Source organism: Gorilla gorilla, chromosome 6 (assembly GCF_029281585.2).
Source record: "Gorilla gorilla gorilla isolate KB3781 chromosome 6, NHGRI_mGorGor1-v2.1_pri, whole genome shotgun sequence".
In the NCBI taxonomy this organism is placed as follows: Eukaryota; Metazoa; Chordata; class Mammalia; order Primates; family Hominidae; genus Gorilla; species Gorilla gorilla.
Genome location: NC_073230.2, coordinates 168,642,911 through 168,670,770, shown reverse-complemented (window position 1 = coordinate 168,670,770; position 27,860 = coordinate 168,642,911). Strand labels below are relative to the sequence as shown.

General features: G+C 53.2%; 1 long non-coding RNA gene across 20 annotated transcripts in view; it reads right to left on the bottom strand.

Moving 5' to 3' along the window:
* LOC129523818 (uncharacterized) overlaps positions 1 to 27,860 on the bottom strand; it is a 227,006-nt gene that overhangs the window by 51,347 nt on the left and 147,799 nt on the right. For 14 of the 20 annotated variants that reach the window (XR_010134810.1, XR_010134809.1, XR_010134820.1 and 11 more), the window contains 11 exons: positions 27,045 to 27,102; positions 26,719 to 26,951; positions 25,286 to 25,343; positions 24,960 to 25,192; positions 23,136 to 23,193; positions 22,810 to 23,042; positions 12,641 to 12,698; positions 12,315 to 12,547; positions 7,841 to 7,898; positions 7,515 to 7,747; positions 4,808 to 4,865 (listed from right to left, as the gene is read on the bottom strand). This is a non-coding gene — a long non-coding RNA (uncharacterized lncRNA). Of the gene's footprint in view, positions 1 to 4,142; positions 4,413 to 4,481; positions 4,715 to 4,807; positions 4,866 to 7,504; positions 7,748 to 7,840; positions 7,899 to 12,314; positions 12,548 to 12,640; positions 12,699 to 19,717; positions 19,776 to 21,841; positions 22,033 to 22,809; positions 23,043 to 23,135; positions 23,194 to 24,959; positions 25,193 to 25,285; positions 25,344 to 26,718; positions 26,952 to 27,044; positions 27,103 to 27,860 lie in introns of those variants that run through there. The other 6 variants (XR_010134822.1, XR_010134812.1, XR_010134823.1 and 3 more) reach the window with 5 other exon arrangements.

Below are 27,860 nucleotides of genomic sequence, written 5' to 3'. Positions count from 1 at the left end.
GGGCCCTGACCCTGACACTAAAACAACCCTAACCCTGGGACCTGGCCTTAACCCTGACCCTAAAACAACCCTAACACTGGGCCCTGGCTCTGACCCTAAAACAAGCCTATCCCTGGGCCCTGGCCCTGACCCTAAAACAAGCCTAACCCTGGGCCCACGTCCTGACCCTAAAACAATCCTAACCCTGGGCCCTGGCCCTGACCCTATAACAAACCTAACCCTGGGCCCTGGCCCTGACCCTAAAACAACCCTACACCTGGGCCGTGGCCCTGACCCTAAAACAACCCTAACCCTGGGCCCTGGCCCTGACCCTAAAACAAGCCTAACCCTGGGCCCTGGCCCTGACCCTAAAACAAGCCTTACCCTGGGCCCTGGCCCTTACCCTAAAACAAGCCTAACCCTGGGCCCTGGCACTGACCCTAAAACAACCCTAACCCTGGGCCCTAGCCCTGACCCTAAAACAAGCCTAAAACTGGGCCCTGGCCCTGACCCTAAAACAAGCCTAACCCTGGGCCCTGGCCCTGACCCTAAAACAAGAATAACCCTGGGCCCTGGACCTGACCGTAAAAAAAACTTAACCCTAGGCCCTGGCCCTGACCCTAAAACAACCCTAACCCTGGGCCCTGGCCCAGACCCTAAAACAACCCCAAACCTGGGCCCTGGCCATGACCTAAAACAACCCTAATGCTGGGCCCTGGCCCTGACCTAAAACAACCCTGACCCTTCGCCCTGGCCCTGACCCTAAAACAACCCGAACCCTGGGCTCTGGCACTAAAACAACCCTAAACCTGGGCCCAGGTCCTGACCCTATAACAACGCTAACCCTGGGCCCTGGCCCTGACCCTAAAACAACCCTAAACCTGGAACCTGGCCGTGACCCTAAAACAAGTCTAACCCAGCGCCCTGGCCCTGACCCTAAAACCCTAACCCTGGGCCCTGACACTGATCCTAAAACCCTAACCCTGGGCCCTGACCCTGAGCCTAAAACCCTAACCCTGGGCCCTGGCCCTGACCCTAAAACCCTAACCCTGGGCCCTGGTCCTGAGCCTAAAACCCTAACCCTGGGCCCTGGCCCTGAGCCTAAAACCCTAACCCTGGGCCCTGGCCCTGACCCTAAAACCCTAACCGTGGGACCTGGCCCTGAGCCTAAAACCCTAACCCTGGGCCCTGGCCCTGAGCCTAAAACCCTAACCCTGGGCCCTGGCCCTGACCCTAAAACCCTACCCCTGGGCCCTGGCCCTGACTCTAAAACCCTAACCCTGGGCCCTGGCCCTGAGCCTAAAACCCTAACCCTGGGCCCTGGACCTGAGCCTAAAACCCTAACCCTGGGCCCTAACCGTAAAACAACCATAACCCTGGGCCCTGACCCTAAAACAACCCTAACCCTGCGCCCTGAAACTAAAACAACCCTAACCCTGGGCCCTGACCCAAAAACAACCCTAACCCTGGGCCCTGACCCTAAAAGAACCCTAAACCTGGGCCCTGGCCCTGACCCTAAAACAACCCTAATCCTGGGACCTGGCCCTGACCCTAAAACAAGCCTAACCCTGGGCCCTGGCCCTCACCCTAAAACAAGCCTAACCCTGGGCCCTGGCCCTGACCCTAAAACAACCCTAACACTGGGCCGTGGCCCTGACCCTAAAACAACCCTAACCCTGGGCCCTGGCCCTGACCCTAAAACAAGCCTAACCCTGGGCCCTGGCCCTGACCCTAAAACAAGCCTAACCCTGGGCCCTGGCCCTTTCCCTAAAACAAGCCTAACACTGGGCCCTGGCCCTGACCCTAAAACAACCCTATCCCTGGGCCCTGGCCCTGACCCTAAAACAAGCCTAACACTGGGCCCTGGCCCTGACCCTAAAACAAGCCTAACCCTGGGCCCTGGCCCTGACCCTAAAACAAGAATAACCCTGGGCCCTGGACCTGACCGTAAAAAAAACTTAACCCTGGGCCCTGGCCCTGACCCTAAAACAACCCTAACCCTGGGCCCTGGCCCAGACCCTAAAACAACCCCAAACCTGGGCCCTGGCCATGACCTAAAACAACCCTAATGCTGGGCCCTGGCCCTGACCTAAAACAACCCTGACCCTGGGCCCTGGCCCTGACCCTAAAACAACCCGAACCCTGGGCCCTGGCACTAAAACAAGCCTAACCCTGGGCCCAGGTCCTGACCCTATAACAACGCTAACCCTGGGCCCTGGCCCTGAGCCTAAAACAACCCTAACCCTGGAACCTGACCCTGACCCTAAAACAAGCCTAACCCAGCGCCCTGGCCCTGACCCTAAAACCCTAACCCTGGGCCCTGACACTGATCCTAAAACCCTAACCCTGGGCCCTGACCCTGAGCCTAAAACCCTAACCCTGGGCCCTGGCCCTGACCCTAAAACCCTAACCCTGGGCCCTGGTCCTGAGCCTAAAACCCTAACCCTGGGCCCTGGCCCTGAGCCTATAACCCTAACCCTGGGCCCTGGCCCTGACCCTAAAACCCTAACCGTGGGACCTGGCCCTGAGCCTAAAACCCTAACCCTGGGCCCTGGCCCGGAGCCTAAAACCCTAACCCTGGGCCCTGGCCCTGACCCTAAAACCCTAACCCTGGGCCCTGGCCCTGACTCTAAAACCCTAACCCTGGGCCCTGGCCCTGAGCCTAAAACCCTAACCCTGGGCCCTGGCCCTGAGCCTAAAACCCTAACCCTGGGCCCTAACCCTAAAACAACCATAACCCTGGGCCCTGACCCTAAAACAACCCTAACCCTGCGCCCTGAAACTAAAACAACCCTAACCCTGGGCCCTGACCCAAAAACAACCCTAACCCTGGGCCCTGACCCTAAAAGAACCCTAAACCTGGGCCCTGGCCCTGACCCTAAAACAACCCTAATCCTGGGACCTGGCCATGACCCTAAAACAACCCTAACCCTGGGCCCTGGCCCCGACCCTAAAACAACCCTAAACCTGGGCCCTGGCCCTGAGCCTAAAACCCTAACCCTGGACCCTGGACCAGTGCCTAAAAACCTAACCCTGGGCCCTGAACCTAAAACAACCCTAATTTTGGGCCCTGGCCCTGACCCTAAAACAACCCTAACCCTAGGCCGTGGCCCTGACCCTAAAACAAAGCTAACCCAGGGCCCTGGCCCTGACCCTAAAACAAGCCTAACCCCGGGCCCTGACCCTAAAACAACCCTAACCCTGGGCCCTGACCCTGAAACAACCCTAACCCAGGGCCCTGACCCTGAAACAACCCTAACCCTGGGCCCTGACCCTGAAAAAACCCTAACCCTGGGCCCTGACCCTGAAACAACCCTAACCATGGGCCCTGACCCTGAGCCTAAAACCCTAACCCTGGGCCCTGGCCCTGAGCCTAAAACCCTAACCCTGGGCCCTGGCCCTTACCCTAAAACCCTAACCCTGGGCCCTGGCCCTGATCCTAAAACCCTAACCGTGGGTCCTGACCCTAAAACAACCCTACCCTGGGCCTTGACCCTAAAACAACCCCAACCCTGGGCCCTGACCCTAAAACAACCCTAACCCTGGGCCCTTACCCTAAAACAACCCTAACCCTGGGCCCTGACCCTAAAACAACACTAACCCTGGGCCCTGACCCTAAAACAACCCTAACCCTGGGCCCTGACCCTTAAACAACCCTAACCCTGGGCCCTGACCCTAAAACAACCCTAACCCTGGGCCCTGACCCTAAAACAACCCTAACTCTGGGCCCTGACATTAAAACAACCCTAACCCTGGGCCCTGGCCCAAATTGTAATGAGGTCTGTTGGGCAAAATTCCATATAATCATAGTATAAATTAATAAAGCAAATCGTGATAAATTAGTACGATTGACTTTCTGGAGTTTCTGACAATAAAAGTAAGGAAAATGCAGAACACAAAGACAGAGAGTAAAAAGAGAAATTAGGAAAGCATTCTACATGTTTAATAGGAAGACACTGGCCGTGTTCGTGCAGCGGCAGCATGTCGTGACATGACATACCTTGGAGAGAAGTTAACAGATGAGGAAGTTGATAAAAATCATCAGAGAAGCAAATACTGGTAGCGACACTCAAGTAAACCACGAAATTTCCATAACTTATGTCAGCAAAGTGGGAATATTGTACAGTGTGTGTTGAAGTTCCTATACAACATTGTTTATCTGCCGTTTGTTTGTTTGTAAGGAATGTATATACTAACAGTTCTTCTTGCTGTCAAAAGAATATGTGTGAATAAGTCATTTTAACTTATTCTTCTGTTTTTCTTTTATCTTCCTGCCATCATCCCACAGCCTTACTTTAGAAATTTTTTCTTTAGAAAATTGAACAAGTGCTCCTAGTGGTGGCACATACCTCGAGGATGGGAGGCAGGGGTGGAAGGGTCACTTGAGGCCATTAGTTTGACGCCAGCCTGGCCAACAAAGTGAGACCGCATGTCTGCAAAACAATTTAAAAATTAGCCAAGTATCGTCATGTATACCTACAGTCCCAGCTACCTCAACTTACGGAGAAAGTTCAGGGCCTGGAGAGAAGGCTGGGAGGCAGGAGCTGGGTCTGAAGAGGCCATTGTAACGATGGAGCTGTGCCTGTGGAGGCTGTTGTGAGGCAGTAGGCTCATCTGCGTAGACTGCCGTGAGGTAGGGTATGGGCCTAAATAGGCCATTGTGAGTCATGAGCTTGGTCTGTAGAGGCTGACTGGAGAGAGTTCTGGGCCTGGCGAGGCTGCCGGGAGGTAGGAGCTGGGCCAAAAGATTTAAGCACATTTACGTTGATTAGGCACTTCATTTCCATTATTACACTGGAATATATAATAAAATAATTATAGAACTCACCATAATGTAGAATCAGTGGGCGTGTTAAGCTTGTTTTCCTGAAACTGGATGGTCCCACCTGAGCGTGATGGGAGAAAGTGACAGATCAATAGGTATTAGATTCTCATAAGCACAGCGCAACCTAGATCCCTCACATGCACGGTTCACAACAGGGTGCGTTCTCCTATGAGAATCTAATGCTGCTGCTCCTCTGAGAAGGTGGAGCTCAGGCGGGAATGTGAGCAAAGGGGAGTGGCTGTAAATACAGACGAAGCTTCCCTCACTCCCTCACTCGACACCACTCACCTGCTGTGTGGCTCCTTACGGCTCCATGGCTCAGGGGTTGGGGACCCCTGCTCAAGTGCATCCAAAGCGACCCTTCCCACACCAGTCTTCATAGTAGTCAAGGGCAGCAACCACTTAGCTCCCAAGGCATGTGCCTCAGCTGGCATTTCATCACAATCAACAGTAAGTGGTAGCTTGAGTCACTGTGAGGTCACTTCCTGGAAATCACCCTAACCCTGGGCCCTGACCCTAAAACCCTAACCCTGGACCCTGGACTAGTGCCTAAAAACCTAACCCTGGGCCCTGAACCTAAAACAACCCTAACTTTGGGCCCTGGCCCAGACCCTAAAACAACCCTAACCCTAGGCCGTGGGCCTGACCCTAAAACAAAGCTAACCCTGGGCCATGTCCCTGACCCTAAAAGAACCATAACCCCAGGCCCTGACCCTAAAGCAACCCTAACCCTGTGCCCTGACCCTAAAACAACCCTAACCCTGGGCCCTGACCCTAAAACAACCCTATCCCTGGGGCCTGGCCATGACCTAAAACAACCCTAACCCTGGGCCCTGGCCCTGACCCTAAAACAACCCTAACCCTGGGCCCTTGCACTAAAACAAGCCTAACCCTGGGCCCAGGTCCTGAATCTAAAACAAGCCTAACCCTGGGCCCTGGCCCTGACTCTAAAACAACCCTAACCCAGGGCCCTGTCCCTGACCCTGAAACAACCCTAACCCTGGGCCCTGTCCCTGACCCTAAAACAACCCTAATCCTGGTCCCTGGCCCTGACCTAAAACAACCCTAACCCTGGGCCCTGGCTCTGACCCTAAAACAAGCCTAAACCTGGGCCCTGGCCCTGACCCTAAAACAAGCCTAACCCTGGGCCCTGGCCCTGACCCTAAAACAACCCTAACCCTGGGCCCTGGCCCTGACCCTAAAACAACCCTAACCCTGGGCCCTGGCCCCGACCCTTAAACAACCCTAAACCTGGGCCCTGGCCCTGAGCCTAAAACCCTAACCCTGGACCCTGGACCAGTGCCTAAAAACCTAACCCTGGGCCCTGACCCTAAAACAACCCTAACTTTGGGCCCTGGCCCTGACCCTAAAACAACCCTATCCCTAGGCCGTGGCCCTGACCCTAAAACAAAGCTAACCCTGGGCCCTGGCCCTGACCGTAAAACAACCCTAACCCCGGGCCCTGACCCTGACACTAAAACAACCCTAACCCTGGGACCTGGCCTTAACCCTGACCCTACAACAACCCTAACACTGGGCCCTGGCTCTGACCCTAAAACAAGCCTATCCCTGGGCCCTGGCCCTGACCCTAAAACAAGCCTAACCCCGGGCCCTGGCCCTGACCCTAAAACAAGGCTAACCCTGGGACCTGGCCCTGACCCTAAAACAAGCCTAACCCTGGTCCCTGGCCCTGACCCTAAAACAACCCTAACCCTGGGCCCTGGCACTAAAACAAGCCTAACCCTGGGCCCTGGCCCTGACCCTAAAACAAGCCTAACCCCGGGCCCTGGCCCTGACCCTAAAACAACCCTAACCCTGGGCCCTGTCCCTGACCCTAAAACAAGCCTAACGCTCGGCAATGGCCCTGACCCTAAAACAAGCCTAACCCTGGGCCCTGGCCCTGACCCTAAAACAAGCCTAAACCTGGGCCCTGGCCCTGACCCTAAAACAACCCTAACCCTGGGCCCTGGCCCAAATTGTAATGAGGTCTGTTGGGCAAAATTCCATATAAGCATAGTATAAATTAATAAAGCAAATCGTGATAAATTAGTACGATTGGCTTTCTGGAGTTTCTGACAATAAAAGTAAGGAAAATGCAGAACACAAAGACAGAGAGTAAAAAGAGAAATTAGGAAAGCATTCTACATGTTTAATAGGAAGACACTGGCCGTGTTCCTGCAGCGGCAGTATGTCGTGACATGACATACTTTGGAGAGAAGTTAACAGATGAGGAAGTTGATAAAAATCATCAGAGGAGCAAAATACTGGTAGCGACACTCAAGGAAACCACGAAATTTCCATAACTTATGTCAGCAAAGTGGGAATATTGTACAGTGTGTGTTGAAGTTCCTATACAACATTGTTTATCTGCCATTTGTTTGTTTGTAAGGAATGTATATACTAAAAGTTCTTCTTGCTGTCAAAAGAATATGTGTGAATAAGTCATTTTAACTTATTCTTCTGTTTTTCTTTTATCTTCCTGCCATCATCCCACAGCCTTACTTTAGAAATGTTTTCTTTAGAAAATTGAACAAGTGCCCCTTGTGGTGGCACATACCTCGAGGATGGGAGGCAGGGGTGGAAGGGTCACTTGAGGTCATTAGTTTGACACCAGCCTGGCCAACAAAGTGAGACCCCATGTCTGCAAAACAATTTAAAAATTAGCCAAGTATCGTCATGTATACCTACAGTCCCAGCTACCTCAACTTACGGAGAAAGTTCAGGGCCTGGAGAGAAGGCTGGGAGGCAGGAGCTGGGTCTGAAGAGGCCATTGTAACGATGGAGCTGTGCCTGTGGAGGCTGTTGTGAGGCAGTAGGCTCATCTGCGGAGACTGCCGTGAGGTAGGGTATGGGCCTAAATAGGCCATTGTGAGTCATGAGCTTGGTCTGTAGAGGCTGACTGGAGAGAGTTCGGGGCCTGGCGAGGCTACCGGGAGGTAGGAGCTGGGCCAAAAGATTTAAGCACATTTACGTTGATTAGGCACTTCATTTCCATTATTACACTGGAATATATAATAAAATAATTATAGAACTCACCATAATGTAGAATCAGTGGGCGTGTTAAGCTTGTTTTCCTGAAACTGGATGGTCCCACCTGAGCGTGATGGGAGAAAGTGACAGATCAATAGGTATTAGATTCTCATAAGCACAGCGCAACCTAGATCCCTCACATGCACGGTTCACAACAGGGTGCGTTCTCCTATGAGAATCTAATGCTGCTGCTCATCTGAGAAGGTGGAGCTCAGGCGGGAATGTGAGCAAAGGGGAGTGGCTGTAAATACAGACGAAGCTTCCCTCACTCCCTCACTCGACACCACTCACCTGCTGTGTGGCTCCTTACGGCTCTATGGCTCAGGGGTTGGGGACCCCTGCTCAAGTGCATCCAAAGCGACCCTTCCCACACCAGTCTTCATAGTAGTCAAGGGCAGCAACCACTTAGCTCCCAAGGCATGTGCCTCAGCTGGCATTTCATCACAATCAACAGTAAGTGGTAGCTTGAGTCACTGTGAGGTCACTTCCTGGAAATCACCCTAACCCTGGGCCCTGACCCTAAAACACTAACCCTGGGTCCTGACCCTAAAACCCTAACCCTGGGCCCTGACCCTAAAACCCTAACCCTGGGCCCTGACCCTAAAAACCTAACCCTGGGCCCAGGCCCTGACCCAAAAACCCTAACCCTGGGCCCTGGCCCTGACCCTAAAACCCTAACCCTGGGCCCTGGCCCTGACCCTAAAACCCTAACCCTGGGCCCAGGCCCTGACCCTAAAACCCTAACCCTGGGCACTGGCCATAACCCTAAAACCCTAACCCAGCGCCCTGGCCCTGACCCTAAAACCCTAACCCTGGGCCCTGACACTGATCCTAAAACCCTAACCCTGGGCCCTGACCCTGAGCCTAAAACCCTAACCCTGGGCCCTGGTCCTGAGCCTAAAACCCTAACCCTGGGCCCTGGCCCTGACCCTAAAACCCTAACCGTGGGACCTGGCCCTGAGCCTAAAACCCTAACCCTGGGCCCTGGCCCTGAGCCTAAAACCCTAACCCTGGGCCCGGGCCCTGAGCCTAAAACCCTAACCCTGGGCCCTGGCCCTGACTCTAAAACCCTAAACCTGGGCCCTGGCCCTGAGCCTAAAACCCTAACCCTGGGCCCTGGCCCTGAGCCTAAAACCCTAACCCTGGGCCCTAACCCTAAAACAACCATAACCCTGGGCCCTGACCCTAAAATAACCCTAACCTTGCGCTCTGAAACTAAAACAACCCTAACCCTGGGAACTGACCCAAAAACAACCCTAAAACTGGGCCCTGACCCTAAAAAAACCCTAAACCTGGGCCCTGGCCCTGAACCTAAAACAACCCTAATCCTGGGACCTGGCCATGACCCTAAAACAACCCTAACCCTGGGCCCTGGCCCTGACCCTAAAACAACCCTAAACCTGGGCCCTGGCCCTGAGCCTAAAACCCTAACCCTGGACCCTGGACCAGTGCCTAAAAACCTAACCCTGGGCCCTGACCCTAAAACAACCCTAACTTTGGGCCCTGGCCCTGACCCTAAAACAACCCTAACCCTAGGCCGTGGCCCTGACCCTAAAACAAAGCTAACCCTGGGCCCTGGCCCTGACCCTAAAACAACCCTAACCCCGGGCCCTGACCCTAAAACAACCCTAACCCTGTGCCCTGACCGTAAAACAAAACTAACCCTGGGCCCTGACCCTAAAACAACCCTATCATTGGGCCCTGACCCTAAAACAACCCTAACCCTGGGCCCTGACCCTAAAACAACCCAAACTCTGGGCCCTGACCCTGAAACAACCCTAACCCAGGGCCCTGACCCTGAAACAACCCTAACCCTGGGCCCTGACTCTGAAACAACCCTTACCATGGGCCCTGACCCTGAGCCTAAAACCCTAACCCTGGGCCATGGCCCTGAGCCTAAAACCCTAACCCTGGGCCCTGACCCTAAAACAACCCTAACCCTGCGCCCTGACCCTAAAACAACCCTAACCCTGGGCTCTGACCCTAAAACAACCCTATCGTTGGGCCCTGACCCTAAAACAACCCTAACCCTGGGCCCTGACCCTAAAACAACCAAAACTCTGGGCCCTGACCCTGAAACAACCCTAACCCTGGGCCCTGACCCTGAAACAACCCTAACTCTGGGCCCTGACCCTGAAACAACCCTAACCCAGGGCCATGACCCTGAAACAACCCTAACCCTGGGCCCTGACCCTGAAAAAACCCTAACCCTGGGCCCTGACCCTGAAACAACCCTAACCATGGGCCCTGACCCTGAGCCTAAAACCCTAACCCTGGGACCTGGCTCTGAGCCTAAAACCCTAACCCTGGGCCCTGGCCCTTACCCTAAAACCCTAACCCTGGGCCCTGGCCCTGAGCCTAAAACCCTAACCCTGGGCCCTGGCCCTTACCCTAAAACCCTAACCCTGGGCCCTGGCCCTGATCCTAAAACCCTAACCGTGGGTCCTGACCCTAAGACAACCCTACCCTGGGCCTTGACCCTAAAACAACCCCAACCCTGGGCCCTGACCCTAAAACAACCCTAACACTGGGCCCTGACCCTAAAACAACCCTAACCCTGGGCCCTGACCCTAAAACAACACTAACCCTGGGCCCTGACCCTAAAACAACCCTAACCCTGGGCCCTGACCCTAAAACAACCCTAACCCTGGGCCCTGACCCTTAAACAACCCTAACCCTGGGCCCTGACCCTAAAACAACCCTAACCCTGGGCCCTGACCCTAAAACAACCCTAACCCTGGGCCGTGGCCGTGACCCTAAAACAAAGCTAACCCTGGGCCCTGGCCCTGACTCCTAAAACAACCCTAACCCTGGGCCCTGACCCTAAAACAACCCTAACCCTGCGCCCTGACCCTAAAACAACCTTAACCCTGGGCCGTGGCCCTGACCCTAAAACAAGCCTAACACTGGGCCCTGGCCCTGACACTAAAACAAGCCTAACCCTGGGCCCTGGCCCTGACCCTAAAACAACCCTAACCCTGGGCCTTGGCCCTGACCCTAAAACAACCCTAACCCTAGGCCGTGGCCCTGACCCTAAAACCAGCCTAACCCTGGGCCCTGGCTCTGACCCTAAAACAAGCCTAACCCTGGGCCCTGGCCCTGACCCTAAAACAAACCTAACCCTGGGCCCTGGCCCTGACCCTAAAACAAACCCAACCCTGGGCCCTCACCCCAAAACAACCCTAAACTTGGTCCCTGACCCTAAAACAACCCTAACCCTGGGCCCTGACCCTAAAACAACCCTAAACCTGGGCCCTGACCCTAAAACAACCCTAACCCTGGGCCCTGATCCTAAAACAACCCTAACCCTGGGCCCCGATCCGAAAAAAACACTAACCCTGGGCCTCGACCCAAAAACAAACATAACCCTGGGCCCCGACCCTAAAACAACCCTAACCCTGGACCCTGGCCCAGACCCCAAAACAACCCTAACACTGGGCCCTGGCCCTGACCCTAAAACAACCCTAACCCTGGGCCCTGGCCCTGAACCGAAAACAACCCTAACCCTGTGTCCGGTCCCTGACCCTAAAACAACCCCAACCCTGGGCCCCGGCCCTGACCCTAAAACAACCCTAACCCTGGGCCCCGGCCCTGACCCTAAAACAACCCTAACCCTGAGCCCCGGCCCTGACCCTAAAACAACCCTAATCCTGGTCCCCGGCCCTGACCCTAAAACAAGCCTAACCCTGGGCCCTGGCCCTGACCCTGACCCTGAAACAACCCTAACCCTGGGCCCTGGCCCAAATTGAAATGAGGTCTGATGGGCAAAATTCCATATAAGCATAGTATAAGTTAATAAAGCAAATCGTGATAAATTAGTACGATTGACTTTCTGGAGTTTCTGACAATAAAAGTAAGGAAAATGCAGAACACAAAGACAGAGAGTAAAAGGAGAAATTAGGAAAACATTCTACATGTTTAATAGGAAGACACTGGCCGTGTTCGTGCAGCGGCAGTATGTCGTGACATGACATACTTTGGAGAGAAGTTAACAGATGAGGAAGTTGATAAAAATCATCAGAGAAGCAAAATACTGGTAGCGACACTCAAGGAAACCACGAAATTTCCATAACTTATGTCAGCAAAGTGGGAATATTGTACAGTGTGTGTTGAAGTTCCTATACAACATTGTTTATCTGCCGTTTGTTTGTTTGTAAGGAATGTATATACTAACAGTTCTTCTTGCTGTCAAAAGAATATGTGTGAATAAGTCATTTTAACTTATTCTTCTGTTTTTCTTTTATCTTCCTGCCATCATCCCACAGCCTTACTTTAGAAATTTTTTCTTTAGAAAATTGAACAAGTGCTCCTTGTGGTGGCACATACCTCGAGGATGGGAGGCAGGGGTGGAAGGGTCACTTGAGGCCATTAGTTTGACAGCAGCCTGGCCAACAAAGTGAGACCCCATGTCTGCAAAAACAATTTAAAAATTAGCCAAGTATCGTCATGTATACCTACAGTCCCAGCTACCTCAACTTACGGAGAAAGTTCAGGGCCTGGAGAGAAGGCTGGGCGGCAGGAGCTGGGTCTAAAGAGGCCATTGTAACGATGGAGCTGTGCCTGTGGAGGCTGTTGTGAGGCAGTAGGCTCATCTGCGGAGACTGCCGTGAGGTAGGGTATGGGCCTAAATAGGCCATTGTGAGTCATGAGCTTGGTCTGTAGAGGCTGACTGGAGAGAGTTCTGGGCCTGGCGAGGCTGCCGGGAGGTAGGAGCTGGGCCAAAAGATTTAAGCACATTTACGTTGATTAGGCACTTCATTTCCATTATTACACTGGAATATATAATAAAATAATTATAGAACTCACCATAATGTAGAATCAGTGGGCGTGTTAAGCTTGTTTTCCTGAAACTGGATGGTCCCACCTGAGCGTGATGGGAGAAAGTGACAGATCAATAGGTATTAGATTCTCATAAGCACAGCGCAACCTAGATCCCTCACATGCACGGTTCACAACAGGGTGCGTTCTCCTATGAGAATCTAATGCTGCTGCTCCTCTGAGAAGGTGGAGCTCAGGCGGGAATGTGAGCAAAGGGGAGTGGCTGTAAATACAGACAAAGCTTCCCTCACTCCCTCACTCGACACCACACACCTGCTGTGTGGCTCCTTACGGCTCCATGGCTCAGGGGTTGGGGACCCCTGCTCAAGTGCATCCAAAGCGACCCTTCCCACACCAGTCTTCATAGTAGTCAAGGGCAGCAACCACTTAGCTCCCAAGGCATGTGCCTCAGCTGGCATTTCATCACAATCAACAGTAAGTGGTAGCTTGAGTCACTGTGAGGTCACTTCCTGGAAATCACCCTAACCCTGGGCCCCGGGCCCTGACCCTAAAACCCTAACCCTGGGCCCCGGGACCTGACCCTAAAACCCTAACCCTGGGCCCCGGTCCCTGACCCTGAAGCCCTAACCCTGGGCCCCGGGCCCGGACCCTGAAGCCCTAACCCTGGGCCCCGGGCCCGGACCCTGAAGCCCTAACCCTGGGCCCCGGGCCCTGACCCTGAAGCCCTAACCCTGGGCCCCGGGACCGGACCCTGAAGCCCTAACCCTGGGCCCCGGGCCCTGACCCTGAAGCCCTAACCCTGGGCCCCGGGCCCTGACCCTGAAGCCCTAACCCTGGGCCCCGGGCCCTGACCCTGAAGCCCAAACCCTGGGCCCCGGCCCTGACCCTGAAGCCCTAACCCTGGGCCCCGGGCCCTGACCCTGAAGCCCTAACCCTGGGCCCCGGGCCCTGACCCTGAAGCCCTAACCCTGGGCCTCGGGCCCTGACCCTGAAGCCCTAACCCTGGGCCCCGGGCCCTTACCCTGAAGCCCTAACCCTGGGCCCCGGGCCCTGGCCTTGAAGCCCTAACCCTGGGCCCCAGGCACTGACCCTAAAACCCTAACCCTGGGCCCTGGGCCCTGACCCTAAAACCCTAACCCTGGGCCCTGACCCTAAAACCCTAACCCTGGGCCCTGACCCTAAAACCCTAACCCTGGGCCCTGACCCTAAAACCCTAACCCTTCGCCCTTACCCTAAAACCCTAACCCTTCGCCCTTACCCTAAAACCCTAACCCTAACCCTAGTGAGCCTAGACCACACATTGCACTCCAGCCTGGGTGACAGAGCATGACTCTGTCTCAAAAAAAAAAAAAAGAAAAAAGACAGAGAAAAGAAAGCCAACAAGACACCATTAGGCAACCCATTGTCAGGTTATGGGAGTTTGAAAAGGAAAGTAGAGAAAGGAGAAGAAAGCTTATTTAAAGAATGGCTGAAGACTGCCTAAATCATGGGAAAGATTTAGACATCTAAATCCATGAAGCTTAAAGATTCCTGAAGAGTTTCAAACCAAATAGATACTCACCAAGTCACAATATAATCAAATAGTCAAAAGTTAAAGAAACTTTGCAGGTCAGGACAGAATCGAATAATACATTCAAAGTGCTGAAAGAAAAAAAGTGCCAGCAACTAATACTATGTCTGACAAAGCTGTCCTTCAGAAAGAAAAAAGAAATAACGTGCTTCCTCGACAAACAAAGCTGAGGGCATTCAGGACCACTAGGTCTACCTTAAAAAAATGCTTAACGGAGTTTTTCAAGTAAAAATGAATGAAGTTGGGAGCAGTGGCTCATGCCCGTAATCCCATTTTGGGAGGCTGAGGTGGGTGGATCACCTGAGGTCGGGAGGTCAAGACCAGCCTGGCCAACATGGCAAAACCCCACCCCCAGTAAAAATACAAAAAATTAGCCAGGTATGAAGGCCACTGAGATCGTGCCACTGCACTCCAGCCTGGGTGACAAGAGTCAAACTACATTTCAAAAACAAAAAAACAAACAAAAAAAACAAAACTTGAGGCCTGGTCTTCTGCTCCTCTCCAACCCCCACTTCTCTGGGCCCAGGCCACCTGGGCTGAGGAGGGGGTGAGGTGTGAGCCCCTGCCAGGAACTCCCTGCCCGGACCAAGTACTCGGCCCCCAGGCCTGCATTCAGTGAGGCCTCCCGTGGCGTCAGCATGTTCGTGTGGAGGAATGTGGAAGGTCACTCTGTGGCCATGTTCCCCTGGTACTCCATCCCCTTCCTGACCCCTCCCTGCAGCCACACGAGGCCCAGCAACCTGCCAGTTACTCAGTGGCCTCCAACCAGAGAAAACAACCTGCCAAGTTGGCAGCTGTTGCTCATGAGCATCCACCAGGTGGCACAGGGAGTGTTGACCCTGGGCGGCCCCCTGGAGCCACCTGCCCTGAAAGCCCAGGGCCCGCAACCCTACACACTTTGGGGGTGGTGGAACCTGTTAAAAGCTCACCTCCCACCATGGAGGAGGAGCCCTGGGCCCCTCAGGGGAGTCCCTGCTGGACAGTGAGACAGAGAATGACCATGATGATGCTTTCCTCTCCATCATGTCTCCTGACACCCAGTTGCCTCTACCACTCAGATGATGTCAGGCCCAGTCCCTCAGTGCCCTGCGCAAGGAACAGGACTCATCTTCTGAGAAGGATGGACGCAGCCCCAACAAATGGGACAAGGACCACATCGGTGGCCCATGAGTGGCGGTCATGATCTTCAGCAAGCGGCACCAGGCCCTGGCAGGGCGCACCAGGGTCACTCCAACCAGGATATCCGGACTGTCAGCCAGATGCTGACTCTGGCCCAAAGACTTCTACTCAGTATGGAGCTCCAGGCCACTTTGCAGCCCCTGGTGAGGGAGGTGTACATACCATGAATTGTGGGACCTTCAGAGCTTTTCACTTTTCGGAAAATAGCTCCTGTTGGGGCTACAAGATGGAGTGTGAAGAGGGCCTTGGGCCACAGGGAGGTGCCTGTGGACTAGGGGGAGTTCATGCACCCCTTCTTTCCCCAGAGGGGCTGGACTCAGGTGAGTATGGGGGTGGGGGCTCCTGCACTTCGACACAGGCAGCGGGAGGGTTTTCTCCCCATTCCCTCTGCACTCCCAACTTGAGCTATACTTTTTAAGAAAGTGATTCACCCTGCCTTTGCCCCCTTCCCCAGAACAGAACACGTTGATCATGGGCGATATTTTTCATTGTGCCAAACAGTTGCCATGACCGTCATTAAACCTGTTTAACACCAAATAATAAGGAAAATAAAATAAAAAATTCGAGCTTGGTGCAGAAACTCACCCCAAATAAATCACCTACCAAAATATTTACATAATGGTGGAAATATTCCAAAATTCAATATTTTGGGATTTATACACAAAAGATAAACAAATTAGAGGCCAAGAGGCTGCCAGAAGGGAAAAACGGGGCCTGGGAAGGCCGTTGTGAGGAATGAGCTGGGCCTAAAGAGGCCACTGGCAGGCGGGAGCTGGGCCTGCCGAAGCGGCCGAGAGGCAGGAGCTTTGGACTCGGGAGGCCGCAATGAGGCGAGAGCTAGCTGGGCATGGAGAGTCCGCTGTGAGTCCGCTGTGAGTCCGGGCCCGTGCAGGCCTTCGAGAGGCAGGAGGCCGGGCCTGCAAAGGCCCACTGGAGGTCAAGTTCTGGGCCTGAAGAGGCCACCAAAAGTCAAAAGCGGGGCCTGGGAAGGCCGCCAAGAGCCATGAGCTGGTCTGGGCTGAAAGAGGCCACTGGGAGGCAGGAGGAGCTGGGCCTGGAGAGGCTGACTCGAGGAAGTTTTGCACCTGGAGAGGCCGCCGAGAGGACGGAGCTGGGCCCGGGGAGGCCGACTTGCTGCTCTTCCGGGCCCAATTCCAGGCCGACTTGACGACAACTTGGGCCTGCTGGGAGCTGGGCAGGAGCTGAGTCCAAAGACGTTGTTGGGAGGCCAGAGTCAGGCCTGGAGACGCAGCTGGGAGGAAGAGCTGGGCCCGGAGAGGATGCCGGGAGGCTGCAAGTGGGTCTGGAGAGGCCGATTTGAGGAGGCCCGGCCTCCGCCTCCCGCATGGCGGCCTCTGCAGGCACAGCTGTTTCTCCTGGCTGCATCTCCCGCCTCCCAGCAAACAAGCTTTTTTGGCTCAGCTCCCGCCTGCGTTTGTAGACCCCGAAGTTTCTGCAACCAAGCTCTTCAGACCCACATCCCACCTCCCAGTACCTGAACAGTCCCAGCTCCGGCTGGAGAACAGAGTCTGTAGGCCCCGCTGTTGCCTCCCAGGGGAGTCTCCAAGCCCAGCTCTCACCCCACCACGACCTCCCAGGCCCAAGTCGCTGCCTGCCTCACAGCAGCCCGCGTGCGACCCTGCTCCTCCCTCACGGTGGCCTGTTGAGGCAGGGGCTCACGCTGACCTCTCTCAGCGTGGGAGGGGCCGGTGTGAGGCAAGGGCTCACGCCGACCTCTCTCAGCGTGGGAGGGGCCGGTGTGAGGCAAGGGCTCACGCCGACCTCTCTCAGCATGGGAGGGGCCGGTGTGAGGCAAGGGCTCACGCCGACCTCTCTCAGCATGGGAGGGGCCGGGGTGAGGCAAGGGGCTCACGCTGACCTCTCTCAGCGTGGGAGGGGCCGGTGTGAGGCAAGGGCTCATGCTGACCTCTCTCAGCGTGGGAGGGGCCGGTGTGAGACAAGGGCTCAGGCTGACCTCTGTCAGAGTGAGAGGGGCCCGTGTGAGGCAAGGGGCTCATGCCGACCTCTCTCAGCGTGGGAGGGGCCGGTGTGAGACAAGGGCTCAGGCTGACCTCTGTCAGAGTGAGAGGGGCCCGTGTGAGGCAAGGGGCTCACGCCGACCTCTCTCAGCGTGAGAGGGGCCGGTGTGAGGCAAGGGCTCACGCCAACCTCTCTCAGCGTGGGAGGGGCCGGTGTGAGGCAAGGGGCTCACGCCGACCTCTCTCAGCATGGGAGGGGCCGGTGTGAGGCAAGGGCTCACGCCGACCTCTCTCAGCATGGGAGGGGCCGGGGTGAGGCAAGGGGCTCACGCTGACCTCTCTCAGCGTGGGAGGGGCCGGTGTGAGGCAAGGGCTCAGGCTGACCTCTCTCAGCGTGGGAGGGGCCGGTGTGAGGCAAGGGCTCATGCTGACCTCTCTCAGCGTGGGAGGGGCCGGTGTGAGACAAGGGCTCAGGCTGACCTCTGTCAGAGTGAGAGGGGCCCGTGTGAGGCAAGGGGCTCACGCTGACCTCTCTCAGCGTGAGAGGGGCCGGTGTGAGGCAAGGGCTCACGCCGACCTCTCTCAGCGTGGGAGGGGCCGGTGTGAGGCAAGGGGCTCACGCTGACCTCTCTCAGCGTGGGAGGGGCCGGTGTGAGGCAAGGGGCTCATGCCGACCTCTCTCAGCGTGGGAGGGGCCGGTGTGAGGCAAGGGGCTCATGTTGACCTCTCTCAGCGTGGGAGGGGCCGGTGTGAGGCAAGGGGCTCATGTTGACCTCTCTCAGCGTGGGAGGGGCCGGTGTGAGGCAAGGGGCTCATGTTGACCTCTCTCAGCGTGGGAGGGGCCGGTGTGAGGCAAGGGCTCACGCCGACCTCTCTCAGCGTGGGAGGGGCCGGTGTGAGGCAAGGGGCTCACGTTGACCTCTCTCAGCGTGGGAGGGGCCGGTGTGAGGCAAGGGCTCACGCCGACCTCTCTCAGCGTGGGAGGGGCCGGTGTGAGGCAAGGGGCTCACGCCAACCTCTCTCAGCGTGGGAGGGGCCGGTGTGAGGCAAGGGGCTGACGCTGACCTCTCTCAGCGTGGGAGGGGCCGGTGTGAGGCAAGGGCTCACGCCGACCTCTCTCAGCGTGGGAGGGGCCGGTGTGAGGCAAGGGGCTGACGCTGACCTCTCTCACCGTGGGAGGGGCCGGTGTGAGTCAAGGGCTCACGCCGACCTCTCTCAGCATGGGAGGGGCCGGTGTGAGGCAAGGGCTCACGCTGACCTCTCTCAGCGTGGGAGGAGCCAGTGTGAGTCAAGGGGCTCACGCTGACCTCTCTCAGGATGGGAGGGGCCGGTGTGAGGCAAGGGCTCACGCTGACCTCTCTCAGCGTGGGAGGAGCCAGTGTGTGGCAGGGGCTCATGCCTCTGGGCAGGGTACCAGAGGCATGGGCATCAACAGGCCACCGTGAGGGAGGAGCTGGGCCGCATGCGGGCTGCTGGGAGGCAGGCAGGGACTTGGCCCCAGGTGGCCGCCGTGGGGGCAAGAGCTGGGCCTGGAGAGGCCCCTGGGAGGCAAGAGCGGGACCTGCAGAGGCCGTTCTCCAACCATTGCTGGGCCCGTACAGGCCACCGGGCGGCAGGAATGAGGCCCAAAGAACTTGGCTGGAGAAAGTTCGGGACCTACAAAGGCGGTTGGGAGCTGGGCAGGAGTTGAGCCAAAAGAGCTTGCTTACTTGCTGGGAGGCATGGCTGGGAGATGCCGACTTCAGGACAACTTGGGCCTGCAGAGGTCACCGGGAGGCCCAAGCTTGGCGTGGAGGAGCCCACCGACCGGAGACCATTTGGGGCCTGCAGGTGCCATTGGAGGGCAGGAGCTCATCGTGGAGGGGGCACCGTGAGGCCTGACCTGGGCCTGGGGAGCTTGGCTTGAGGAAGCTGTGGGCCGACCAAGGACGCCAGGAGATGGGTAGGCACTGAGTCCAAAGAGGTTGTTGAGAGGCAGGAGTCAGGCCTGGAGACGCAGCCAGGAAGAGGAGCTTGGCCCGGAGAGGACGCCTGGAGGGTGCAAGTGAGTCTGGAGAGGCCGACTTGAGGAGGTTCTCAGCCCGGAGAGGCCGCCGGAAGGGAAAAACTGGGACTGGAAAGGCTGTTGTGAGGAATGAGCCCCATGGGCCTGAAGAGGCCACTGGCAGGCGGGAGCTGGGTGTGTAGAAGCCGCTGAAAGGTTGGGAGCTTGGCTTGGGGAGTCCACAGTGAGGCAGATGCTGGGCCTGAAGAATCTGCTTAAAAAGATTTAAGCACATTTACATTTATTAGGCACTTTATTTCCATTATTACATATATATAAATATATATACGTATTATATATCCAATATATAATAAAATGATTATACAACTCACCATAATGTAGAATCAGTGGGCGTGTTAAGCTTGTTTTCCTGAAACTGGATGGTCCCACCTGAGCGTGATGGGAGAAAGTGACAGATCAATAGGTATTAGATACTCATAAGCACAGTGCAACCTAGATCCCTCACATGCATGGTTCACAACAGGGTGCGTTCTCCTATGACAATCTAATGCTGCTGCTCATCTGAGAAGGTGGAGCTCAAGCGGGAATGTGAGCAAAGGGGAGTGGCTGTAAATACAGACGAAGCTTCCCTCACTCCCTCACTCGACACCACTCACCTCCTGCTGTGTGGCTCCCTACGGCTCCATGGCTCAGGGGTTGGGGACCCCTGCTCAAGTGCATCCAAAGCGACCCTTCCCACACCAGTCTTCATAGTGGTCAAGGGCAGCAACCACTTAGCTCCCAAGGCATGTGCCTCAGCTGGCATTTCGTCACAATCAACAGTAAGTGGTAGCTTGAGTCACTGTGAGGTCACTTCCTGGAAATCACCAGCATCCCATTTCCCACTGGCAAAGAGCTCAGCACTGCCCCCTGGGAAACCAAACCTATGCCCAAATCCCATCTGTGTGGGTTTATCTCCTGGGACCCTTCCTAACGTATTAGTCAGAGTCCAATCAGGAAGCATAAACCACTCAAAAGTTTAAAGTGGTAAAATTTAATACGGAGAATTATTCATTATAACAGGTGAACAGCATAATGAGAGATTGGCTAGCACAAAGTAAAGAGAACTCTAGAGAATACAGGACTAGCCCAGGCCAGGCATGGTGGCTCATGCCTGAAATTCCAGCAATTTGAGAAGCTAATGCAGGAGGATTGCTTAAGGCCAGGAGCTAGAGACCGGTCTGGACAACACAGTGAGAACCTGTCTCTATCCAAAAGAAGAAAAAAGTTAGCTGGGAGTGGTGGTGCACACTTGTAGTCCCAGCTACTCGGAATGCTGAAGTTTGAGCCTGGGAGGTCAAGGCTGCAGCGAGGCATGATTATGCCACTACAGTCTAGCCTGGTGACAGAGCAAGACCCTGTCTCAAAGAACAAAACAACAACAACCATTTACAGACAGAAAAGAGGTAGAGCTAATAAGCTAAGGAAAGATGTTGAAATGTGACAAGTAAAGTAATATGAGGTCTTTTATCTATTTAAAATAATCAAACAAAAAATGACTTACTAAATTATAATACCCTGTGCTGGCAAAGGTGCAGTGAAATGGGCACTTTCTTATACTATGAGGGGTGTTTAAATTGTGTATAAGCCTTCCTGGGTAAAGCTTGTCAATTTTTTAAAATAATGGAGACAGGGTCTCACCATACTGCCATACTGCCTCCTCCAACTCTTGGCCTCAAGCAATCCTCCTCTCTTAGCCTCCCAAAGTGCTAAGATTATAGCTGGGAGGCACCCAAAACCCTGTCAATTTACATCAAGGGTAATGAGAATGTCCATTCACCATGACTCACAGTAATCTTACTTCTGGGGAGACAATTCAATCTAAACAAAAGGTCATCTGTACACACACAGTAAAAATCTGGGAGTAACTGAAGACAGAGTTGGTAAGTGAAATAAGAAACAGTTCTAAGAAATTAAACTATGGTATCAATAGGCACCTGGTATAAAAGGTCAGTTGATGTTAGCTGCTACTTTTTTGTTGTTTTGAGACAGGGTCTCACTCTGTCACCCAGGCTGGAGTGCAGAGGCCTGATCATGACTCACTGCAGTCTCAGCCTCCCTGGGCTTGAGTGATCCTCCCACCTCAGCCTCCCAAGTAGCTGGGACTACAGGAACGTGCCACCACACTAGGCTAATTCATGTATTTTTCTGTAGGGATGGTGACTCCCCCTTTGTTTCCAAGGCCTATCGCAAACTCTTGGCCTCAAGCCATCCTCCTGCCTCAGCCTCCCAAAGTGTTGCGATTACCAGTGTGAGCCACCACACCTGGCCAGCTGCTACTTTTAGCAGTATTATTATTATTCTTCCACTCCATTAAAAATTATTATTTTCAAGGCTATGCAACAGTATGTATCCTACAGCGTAATTGTAAAAACATATACAGTTGCCGTCCCTCAGTATACAGAATTAGTTACAGCCGCCCATCTCTGCATATACCAAAATCCATGCTTACTCACGTTTCGCTGTCACCCCTCTGGAATCCACGTGTACGAAAATACCAAATATTAGTTGGGCGTAGTGGCAAGCACCTGTAGTCTCAGCCACGTGGGAGGTTGAGATGGGAGGATCGCTTCAGCCTGGAAGGTTGAGGCTGCAGTCAGCTGCGATAGCACTACTACCCTCCAGCCTCGGACAACAGAGGGAGACCCTGTCTCAGAAAAAAAAAAAAACAAAATAAAACAGGTTAGAAATTGTAATGAGGTCTGTTGGGCAAAATTCCATATAAGCAAAGTATAAATTAATAAAGCAAATCGTGATAAATTAGTACGATTGACTTTCTGGAGTTTCTGACAATAAAAGTAAGGAAAATGCAGAACACAAAGACAGAGAGTAAAAAGAGAAATTAGGAAAGCATTCTACATGTTTAATAGGAAGACACTGGCCGTGTTCGTGCAGCGGCAGCATGTCGTGACATGACATACTTTGGAGAGAAGTTAACAGATGAGGAAGTTGATAAAAATCATCAGAGAAGCAAAATACTGGTAGCGACACTCAAGGAAACCACGAAATTTCCATAACTTATGTCAGCAAAGTGGGAATATTGTACAGTGTGTGTTGAAGTTCCTATACAACATTGTTTATCTGCCATTTGTTTGTTTGTAAGGAATGTATATACTAACAGTTCTTCTTGCTGTCAAAAGAATATGTGTGAATAAGTCATTTTAACTTATTCTTCTGTTTTTCTTTGATCTTCCTGCCATCATCCCACAGCCTTACTTTAGAAATTTTTTCTTTAGAAAATTGAACAAGTGCTCCTAGTGGTGGCACATACCTCGAGGATGGGAGGCAGGGGTGGAAGGGTCACTTGAGGCCATTAGTTTGACGCCAGCCTGGCCAACAAAGTGAGACCGCATGTCTGCAAAACAATTTAAAAATTAGCCAAGTATCGTCATGTATACCTACAGTCCCAGCTACCTCAACTTACGGAGAAAGTTCAGGGCCTGGAGAGAAGGCTGGGAGGCAGGAGCTGGGTCTGAAGAGGCCATTGTAACGATGGAGCTGTGCCTGTGGAGGCTGTTGTGAGGCAGTAGGCTCATCTGCGGAGACTGCCGTGAGGTAGGGTATGGGCCTAAATAGGCCATTGTGAGTCATGAGCTTGGTCTGTAGAGGCTGACTGGAGAGAGTTCTGGGCCTGGCGAGGCTGCCGGGAGGTAGGAGCTGGGCCAAAAGATTTAAGCACATTTACGTTGATTAGGCACTTCATTTCCATTATTACACTGGAATATATAATAAAATAATTATAGAACTCACCATAATGTAGAATCAGTGGGCGTGTTAAGCTTGTTTTCCTGAAACTGGATGGTCCCACCTGAGCGTGATGGGAGAAAGTGACAGATCAATAGGTATTAGATTCTCATAAGCACAGCGCAACCTAGATCCCTCACATGCACGGTTCACAACAGGGTGCGTTCTCCTATGAGAATCTAATGCTGCTGCTCATCTGAGAAGGTGGAGCTCAAGCGGGAATGTGAGCAAAGGGGAGAGGCTGTAAATACAGACGAAGCTTCCCTCACTCCCTCACTCGACACCACTCACCTGCTGTGTGGCTCCTTACGGCTCCATGGCTCAGGGGTTGGGGACCCCAGCTCAAGTGCATTAAAGCGACCCTTCCCACACCAGTCTTCACAGTAGTCAAGGGCAGCAACCACTTAGCTCCCAAGGCATGTGCCTCAGCTGGCATTTCGTCACAATCAACAGTAAGTGGTAGCTTGAGTCATTGTGAGGTCACTTCCTGGAAATCACCCTAAACCTGGGCCCTGACACTAAAACCCTAACCCTGGGCCCTGACCCTAAAACCCTAACCCTGGGCCCTGACACTAATACCCTAACACTAGGCCCTGGTCCTGAGCCTAAAACCCCAAACCTGGGTCCCGGCCCTGACCTTAAACAACCCTAAACCTGGGCCCCGGCCCTGACCCTAAAGCAACCCTAACACTGGGCCCCGGACCTGACCCTAAAACAACCCTAACACTGGGCCCCGGCCGACACCCTAAAACAACCCTAACCCTGGCCCCGGACCTGAACCTGAAACAAGCCTAAACCTGGGCCCTGGCCCTGACCCTAAAAAAACCCTAACCCTGGGCCCTGGCACTAAAACAAGCCTAACCCTGGGCCCTGGCCCTGACCCTAAAACAAGCCTAACCCCGGGCCCTGGCCCTGACCCTAAAACAACCCTAACCCTGGGCCCTGTCCCTGACCCTAAAACAAGCCTAACGCTCGGCAATGGCCCTGACCCTAAAACAAGCCTAACCCTGGGCCCTGGCCCTGACCCTAAAACAAGCCTAAACCTGGGCCCTGGCCCTGACCCTAAAACAACCCTAACCCTGGGCCCTGGCCCAAATTGTAATGAGGTCTGTTGGGCAAAATTCCATATAAGCATAGTATAAATTAATAAAGCAAATCGTGATAAATTAGTACGATTGGCTTTCTGGAGTTTCTGACAATAAAAGTAAGGAAAATGCAGAACACAAAGACAGAGAGTAAAAAGAGAAATTAGGAAAGCATTCTACATGTTTAATAGGAAGACACTGGCCGTGTTCCTGCAGCGGCAGTATGTCGTGACATGACATACTTTGGAGAGAAGTTAACAGATGAGGAAGTTGATAAAAATCATCAGAGGAGCAAAATACTGGTAGCGACACTCAAGGAAACCACGAAATTTCCATAACTTATGTCAGCAAAGTGGGAATATTGTACAGTGTGTGTTGAAGTTCCTATACAACATTGTTTATCTGCCATTTGTTTGTTTGTAAGGAATGTATATACTAAAAGTTCTTCTTGCTGTCAAAAGAATATGTGTGAATAAGTCATTTTAACTTATTCTTCTGTTTTTCTTTTATCTTCCTGCCATCATCCCACAGCCTTACTTTAGAAATGTTTTCTTTAGAAAATTGAACAAGTGCCCCTTGTGGTGGCACATACCTCGAGGATGGGAGGCAGGGGTGGAAGGGTCACTTGAGGTCATTAGTTTGACACCAGCCTGGCCAACAAAGTGAGACCCCATGTCTGCAAAACAATTTAAAAATTAGCCAAGTATCGTCATGTATACCTACAGTCCCAGCTACCTCAACTTACGGAGAAAGTTCAGGGCCTGGAGAGAAGGCTGGGAGGCAGGAGCTGGGTCTGAAGAGGCCATTGTAACGATGGAGCTGTGCCTGTGGAGGCTGTTGTGAGGCAGTAGGCTCATCTGCGGAGACTGCCGTGAGGTAGGGTATGGGCCTAAATAGGCCATTGTGAGTCATGAGCTTGGTCTGTAGAGGCTGACTGGAGAGAGTTCGGGGCCTGGCGAGGCTACCGGGAGGTAGGAGCTGGGCCAAAAGATTTAAGCACATTTACGTTGATTAGGCACTTCATTTCCATTATTACACTGGAATATATAATAAAATAATTATAGAACTCACCATAATGTAGAATCAGTGGGCGTGTTAAGCTTGTTTTCCTGAAACTGGATGGTCCCACCTGAGCGTGATGGGAGAAAGTGACAGATCAATAGGTATTAGATTCTCATAAGCACAGCGCAACCTAGATCCCTCACATGCACGGTTCACAACAGGGTGCGTTCTCCTATGAGAATCTAATGCTGCTGCTCATCTGAGAAGGTGGAGCTCAGGCGGGAATGTGAGCAAAGGGGAGTGGCTGTAAATACAGACGAAGCTTCCCTCACTCCCTCACTCGACACCACTCACCTGCTGTGTGGCTCCTTACGGCTCTATGGCTCAGGGGTTGGGGACCCCTGCTCAAGTGCATCCAAAGCGACCCTTCCCACACCAGTCTTCATAGTAGTCAAGGGCAGCAACCACTTAGCTCCCAAGGCATGTGCCTCAGCTGGCATTTCATCACAATCAACAGTAAGTGGTAGCTTGAGTCACTGTGAGGTCACTTCCTGGAAATCACCCTAACCCTGGGCCCTGGCCCTGATCCTAAAACCCTAACCGTGGGTCCTGACCCTAAGACAACCCTACCCTGGGCCTTGACCCTAAAACAACCCCAACCCTGGGCCCTGACCCTAAAACAACCCTAACACTGGGCCCTGACCCTAAAACAACCCTAACCCTGGGCCCTGACCCTAAAACAACCCTAACCCTGGGCCCTGGCCCAAATTGTAATGAGGTCTGTTGGGCAAAATTCCATATAAGCATAGTATAAATTAATAAAGCAAATCGTGATAAATTAGTACGATTGGCTTTCTGGAGTTTCTGACAATAAAAGTAAGGAAAATGCAGAACACAAAGACAGAGAGTAAAAAGAGAAATTAGGAAAGCATTCTACATGTTTAATAGGAAGACACTGGCCGTGTTCCTGCAGCGGCAGTATGTCGTGACATGACATACTTTGGAGAGAAGTTAACAGATGAGGAAGTTGATAAAAATCATCAGAGGAGCAAAATACTGGTAGCGACACTCAAGGAAACCACGAAATTTCCATAACTTATGTCAGCAAAGTGGGAATATTGTACAGTGTGTGTTGAAGTTCCTATACAACATTGTTTATCTGCCATTTGTTTGTTTGTAAGGAATGTATATACTAAAAGTTCTTCTTGCTGTCAAAAGAATATGTGTGAATAAGTCATTTTAACTTATTCTTCTGTTTTTCTTTTATCTTCCTGCCATCATCCCACAGCCTTACTTTAGAAATGTTTTCTTTAGAAAATTGAACAAGTGCCCCTTGTGGTGGCACATACCTCGAGGATGGGAGGCAGGGGTGGAAGGGTCACTTGAGGTCATTAGTTTGACACCAGCCTGGCCAACAAAGTGAGACCCCATGTCTGCAAAACAATTTAAAAATTAGCCAAGTATCGTCATGTATACCTACAGTCCCAGCTACCTCAACTTACGGAGAAAGTTCAGGGCCTGGAGAGAAGGCTGGGAGGCAGGAGCTGGGTCTGAAGAGGCCATTGTAACGATGGAGCTGTGCCTGTGGAGGCTGTTGTGAGGCAGTAGGCTCATCTGCGGAGACTGCCGTGAGGTAGGGTATGGGCCTAAATAGGCCATTGTGAGTCATGAGCTTGGTCTGTAGAGGCTGACTGGAGAGAGTTCGGGGCCTGGCGAGGCTACCGGGAGGTAGGAGCTGGGCCAAAAGATTTAAGCACATTTACGTTGATTAGGCACTTCATTTCCATTATTACACTGGAATATATAATAAAATAATTATAGAACTCACCATAATGTAGAATCAGTGGGCGTGTTAAGCTTGTTTTCCTGAAACTGGATGGTCCCACCTGAGCGTGATGGGAGAAAGTGACAGATCAATAGGTATTAGATTCTCATAAGCACAGCGCAACCTAGATCCCTCACATGCACGGTTCACAACAGGGTGCGTTCTCCTATGAGAATCTAATGCTGCTGCTCATCTGAGAAGGTGGAGCTCAGGCGGGAATGTGAGCAAAGGGGAGTGGCTGTAAATACAGACGAAGCTTCCCTCACTCCCTCACTCGACACCACTCACCTGCTGTGTGGCTCCTTACGGCTCTATGGCTCAGGGGTTGGGGACCCCTGCTCAAGTGCATCCAAAGCGACCCTTCCCACACCAGTCTTCATAGTAGTCAAGGGCAGCAACCACTTAGCTCCCAAGGCATGTGCCTCAGCTGGCATTTCATCACAATCAACAGTAAGTGGTAGCTTGAGTCACTGTGAGGTCACTTCCTGGAAATCACCCTAACCCTGGGCCCTGGCCCTGATCCTAAAACCCTAACCGTGGGTCCTGACCCTAAGACAACCCTACCCTGGGCCTTGACCCTAAAACAACCCCAACCCTGGGCCCTGACCCTAAAACAACCCTAACACTGGGCCCTGACCCTAAAACAACCCTAACCCTGGGCCCTGACCCTAAAACAACACTAACCCTGGGCCCTGACCCTAAAACAACCCTAACCCTGGGCCCTGACCCTAAAACAACCCTAACCCTGGGCCCTGACCCTTAAACAACCCTAACCCTGGGCCCTGACCCTAAAACAACCCTAACCCTGGGCCCTGACCC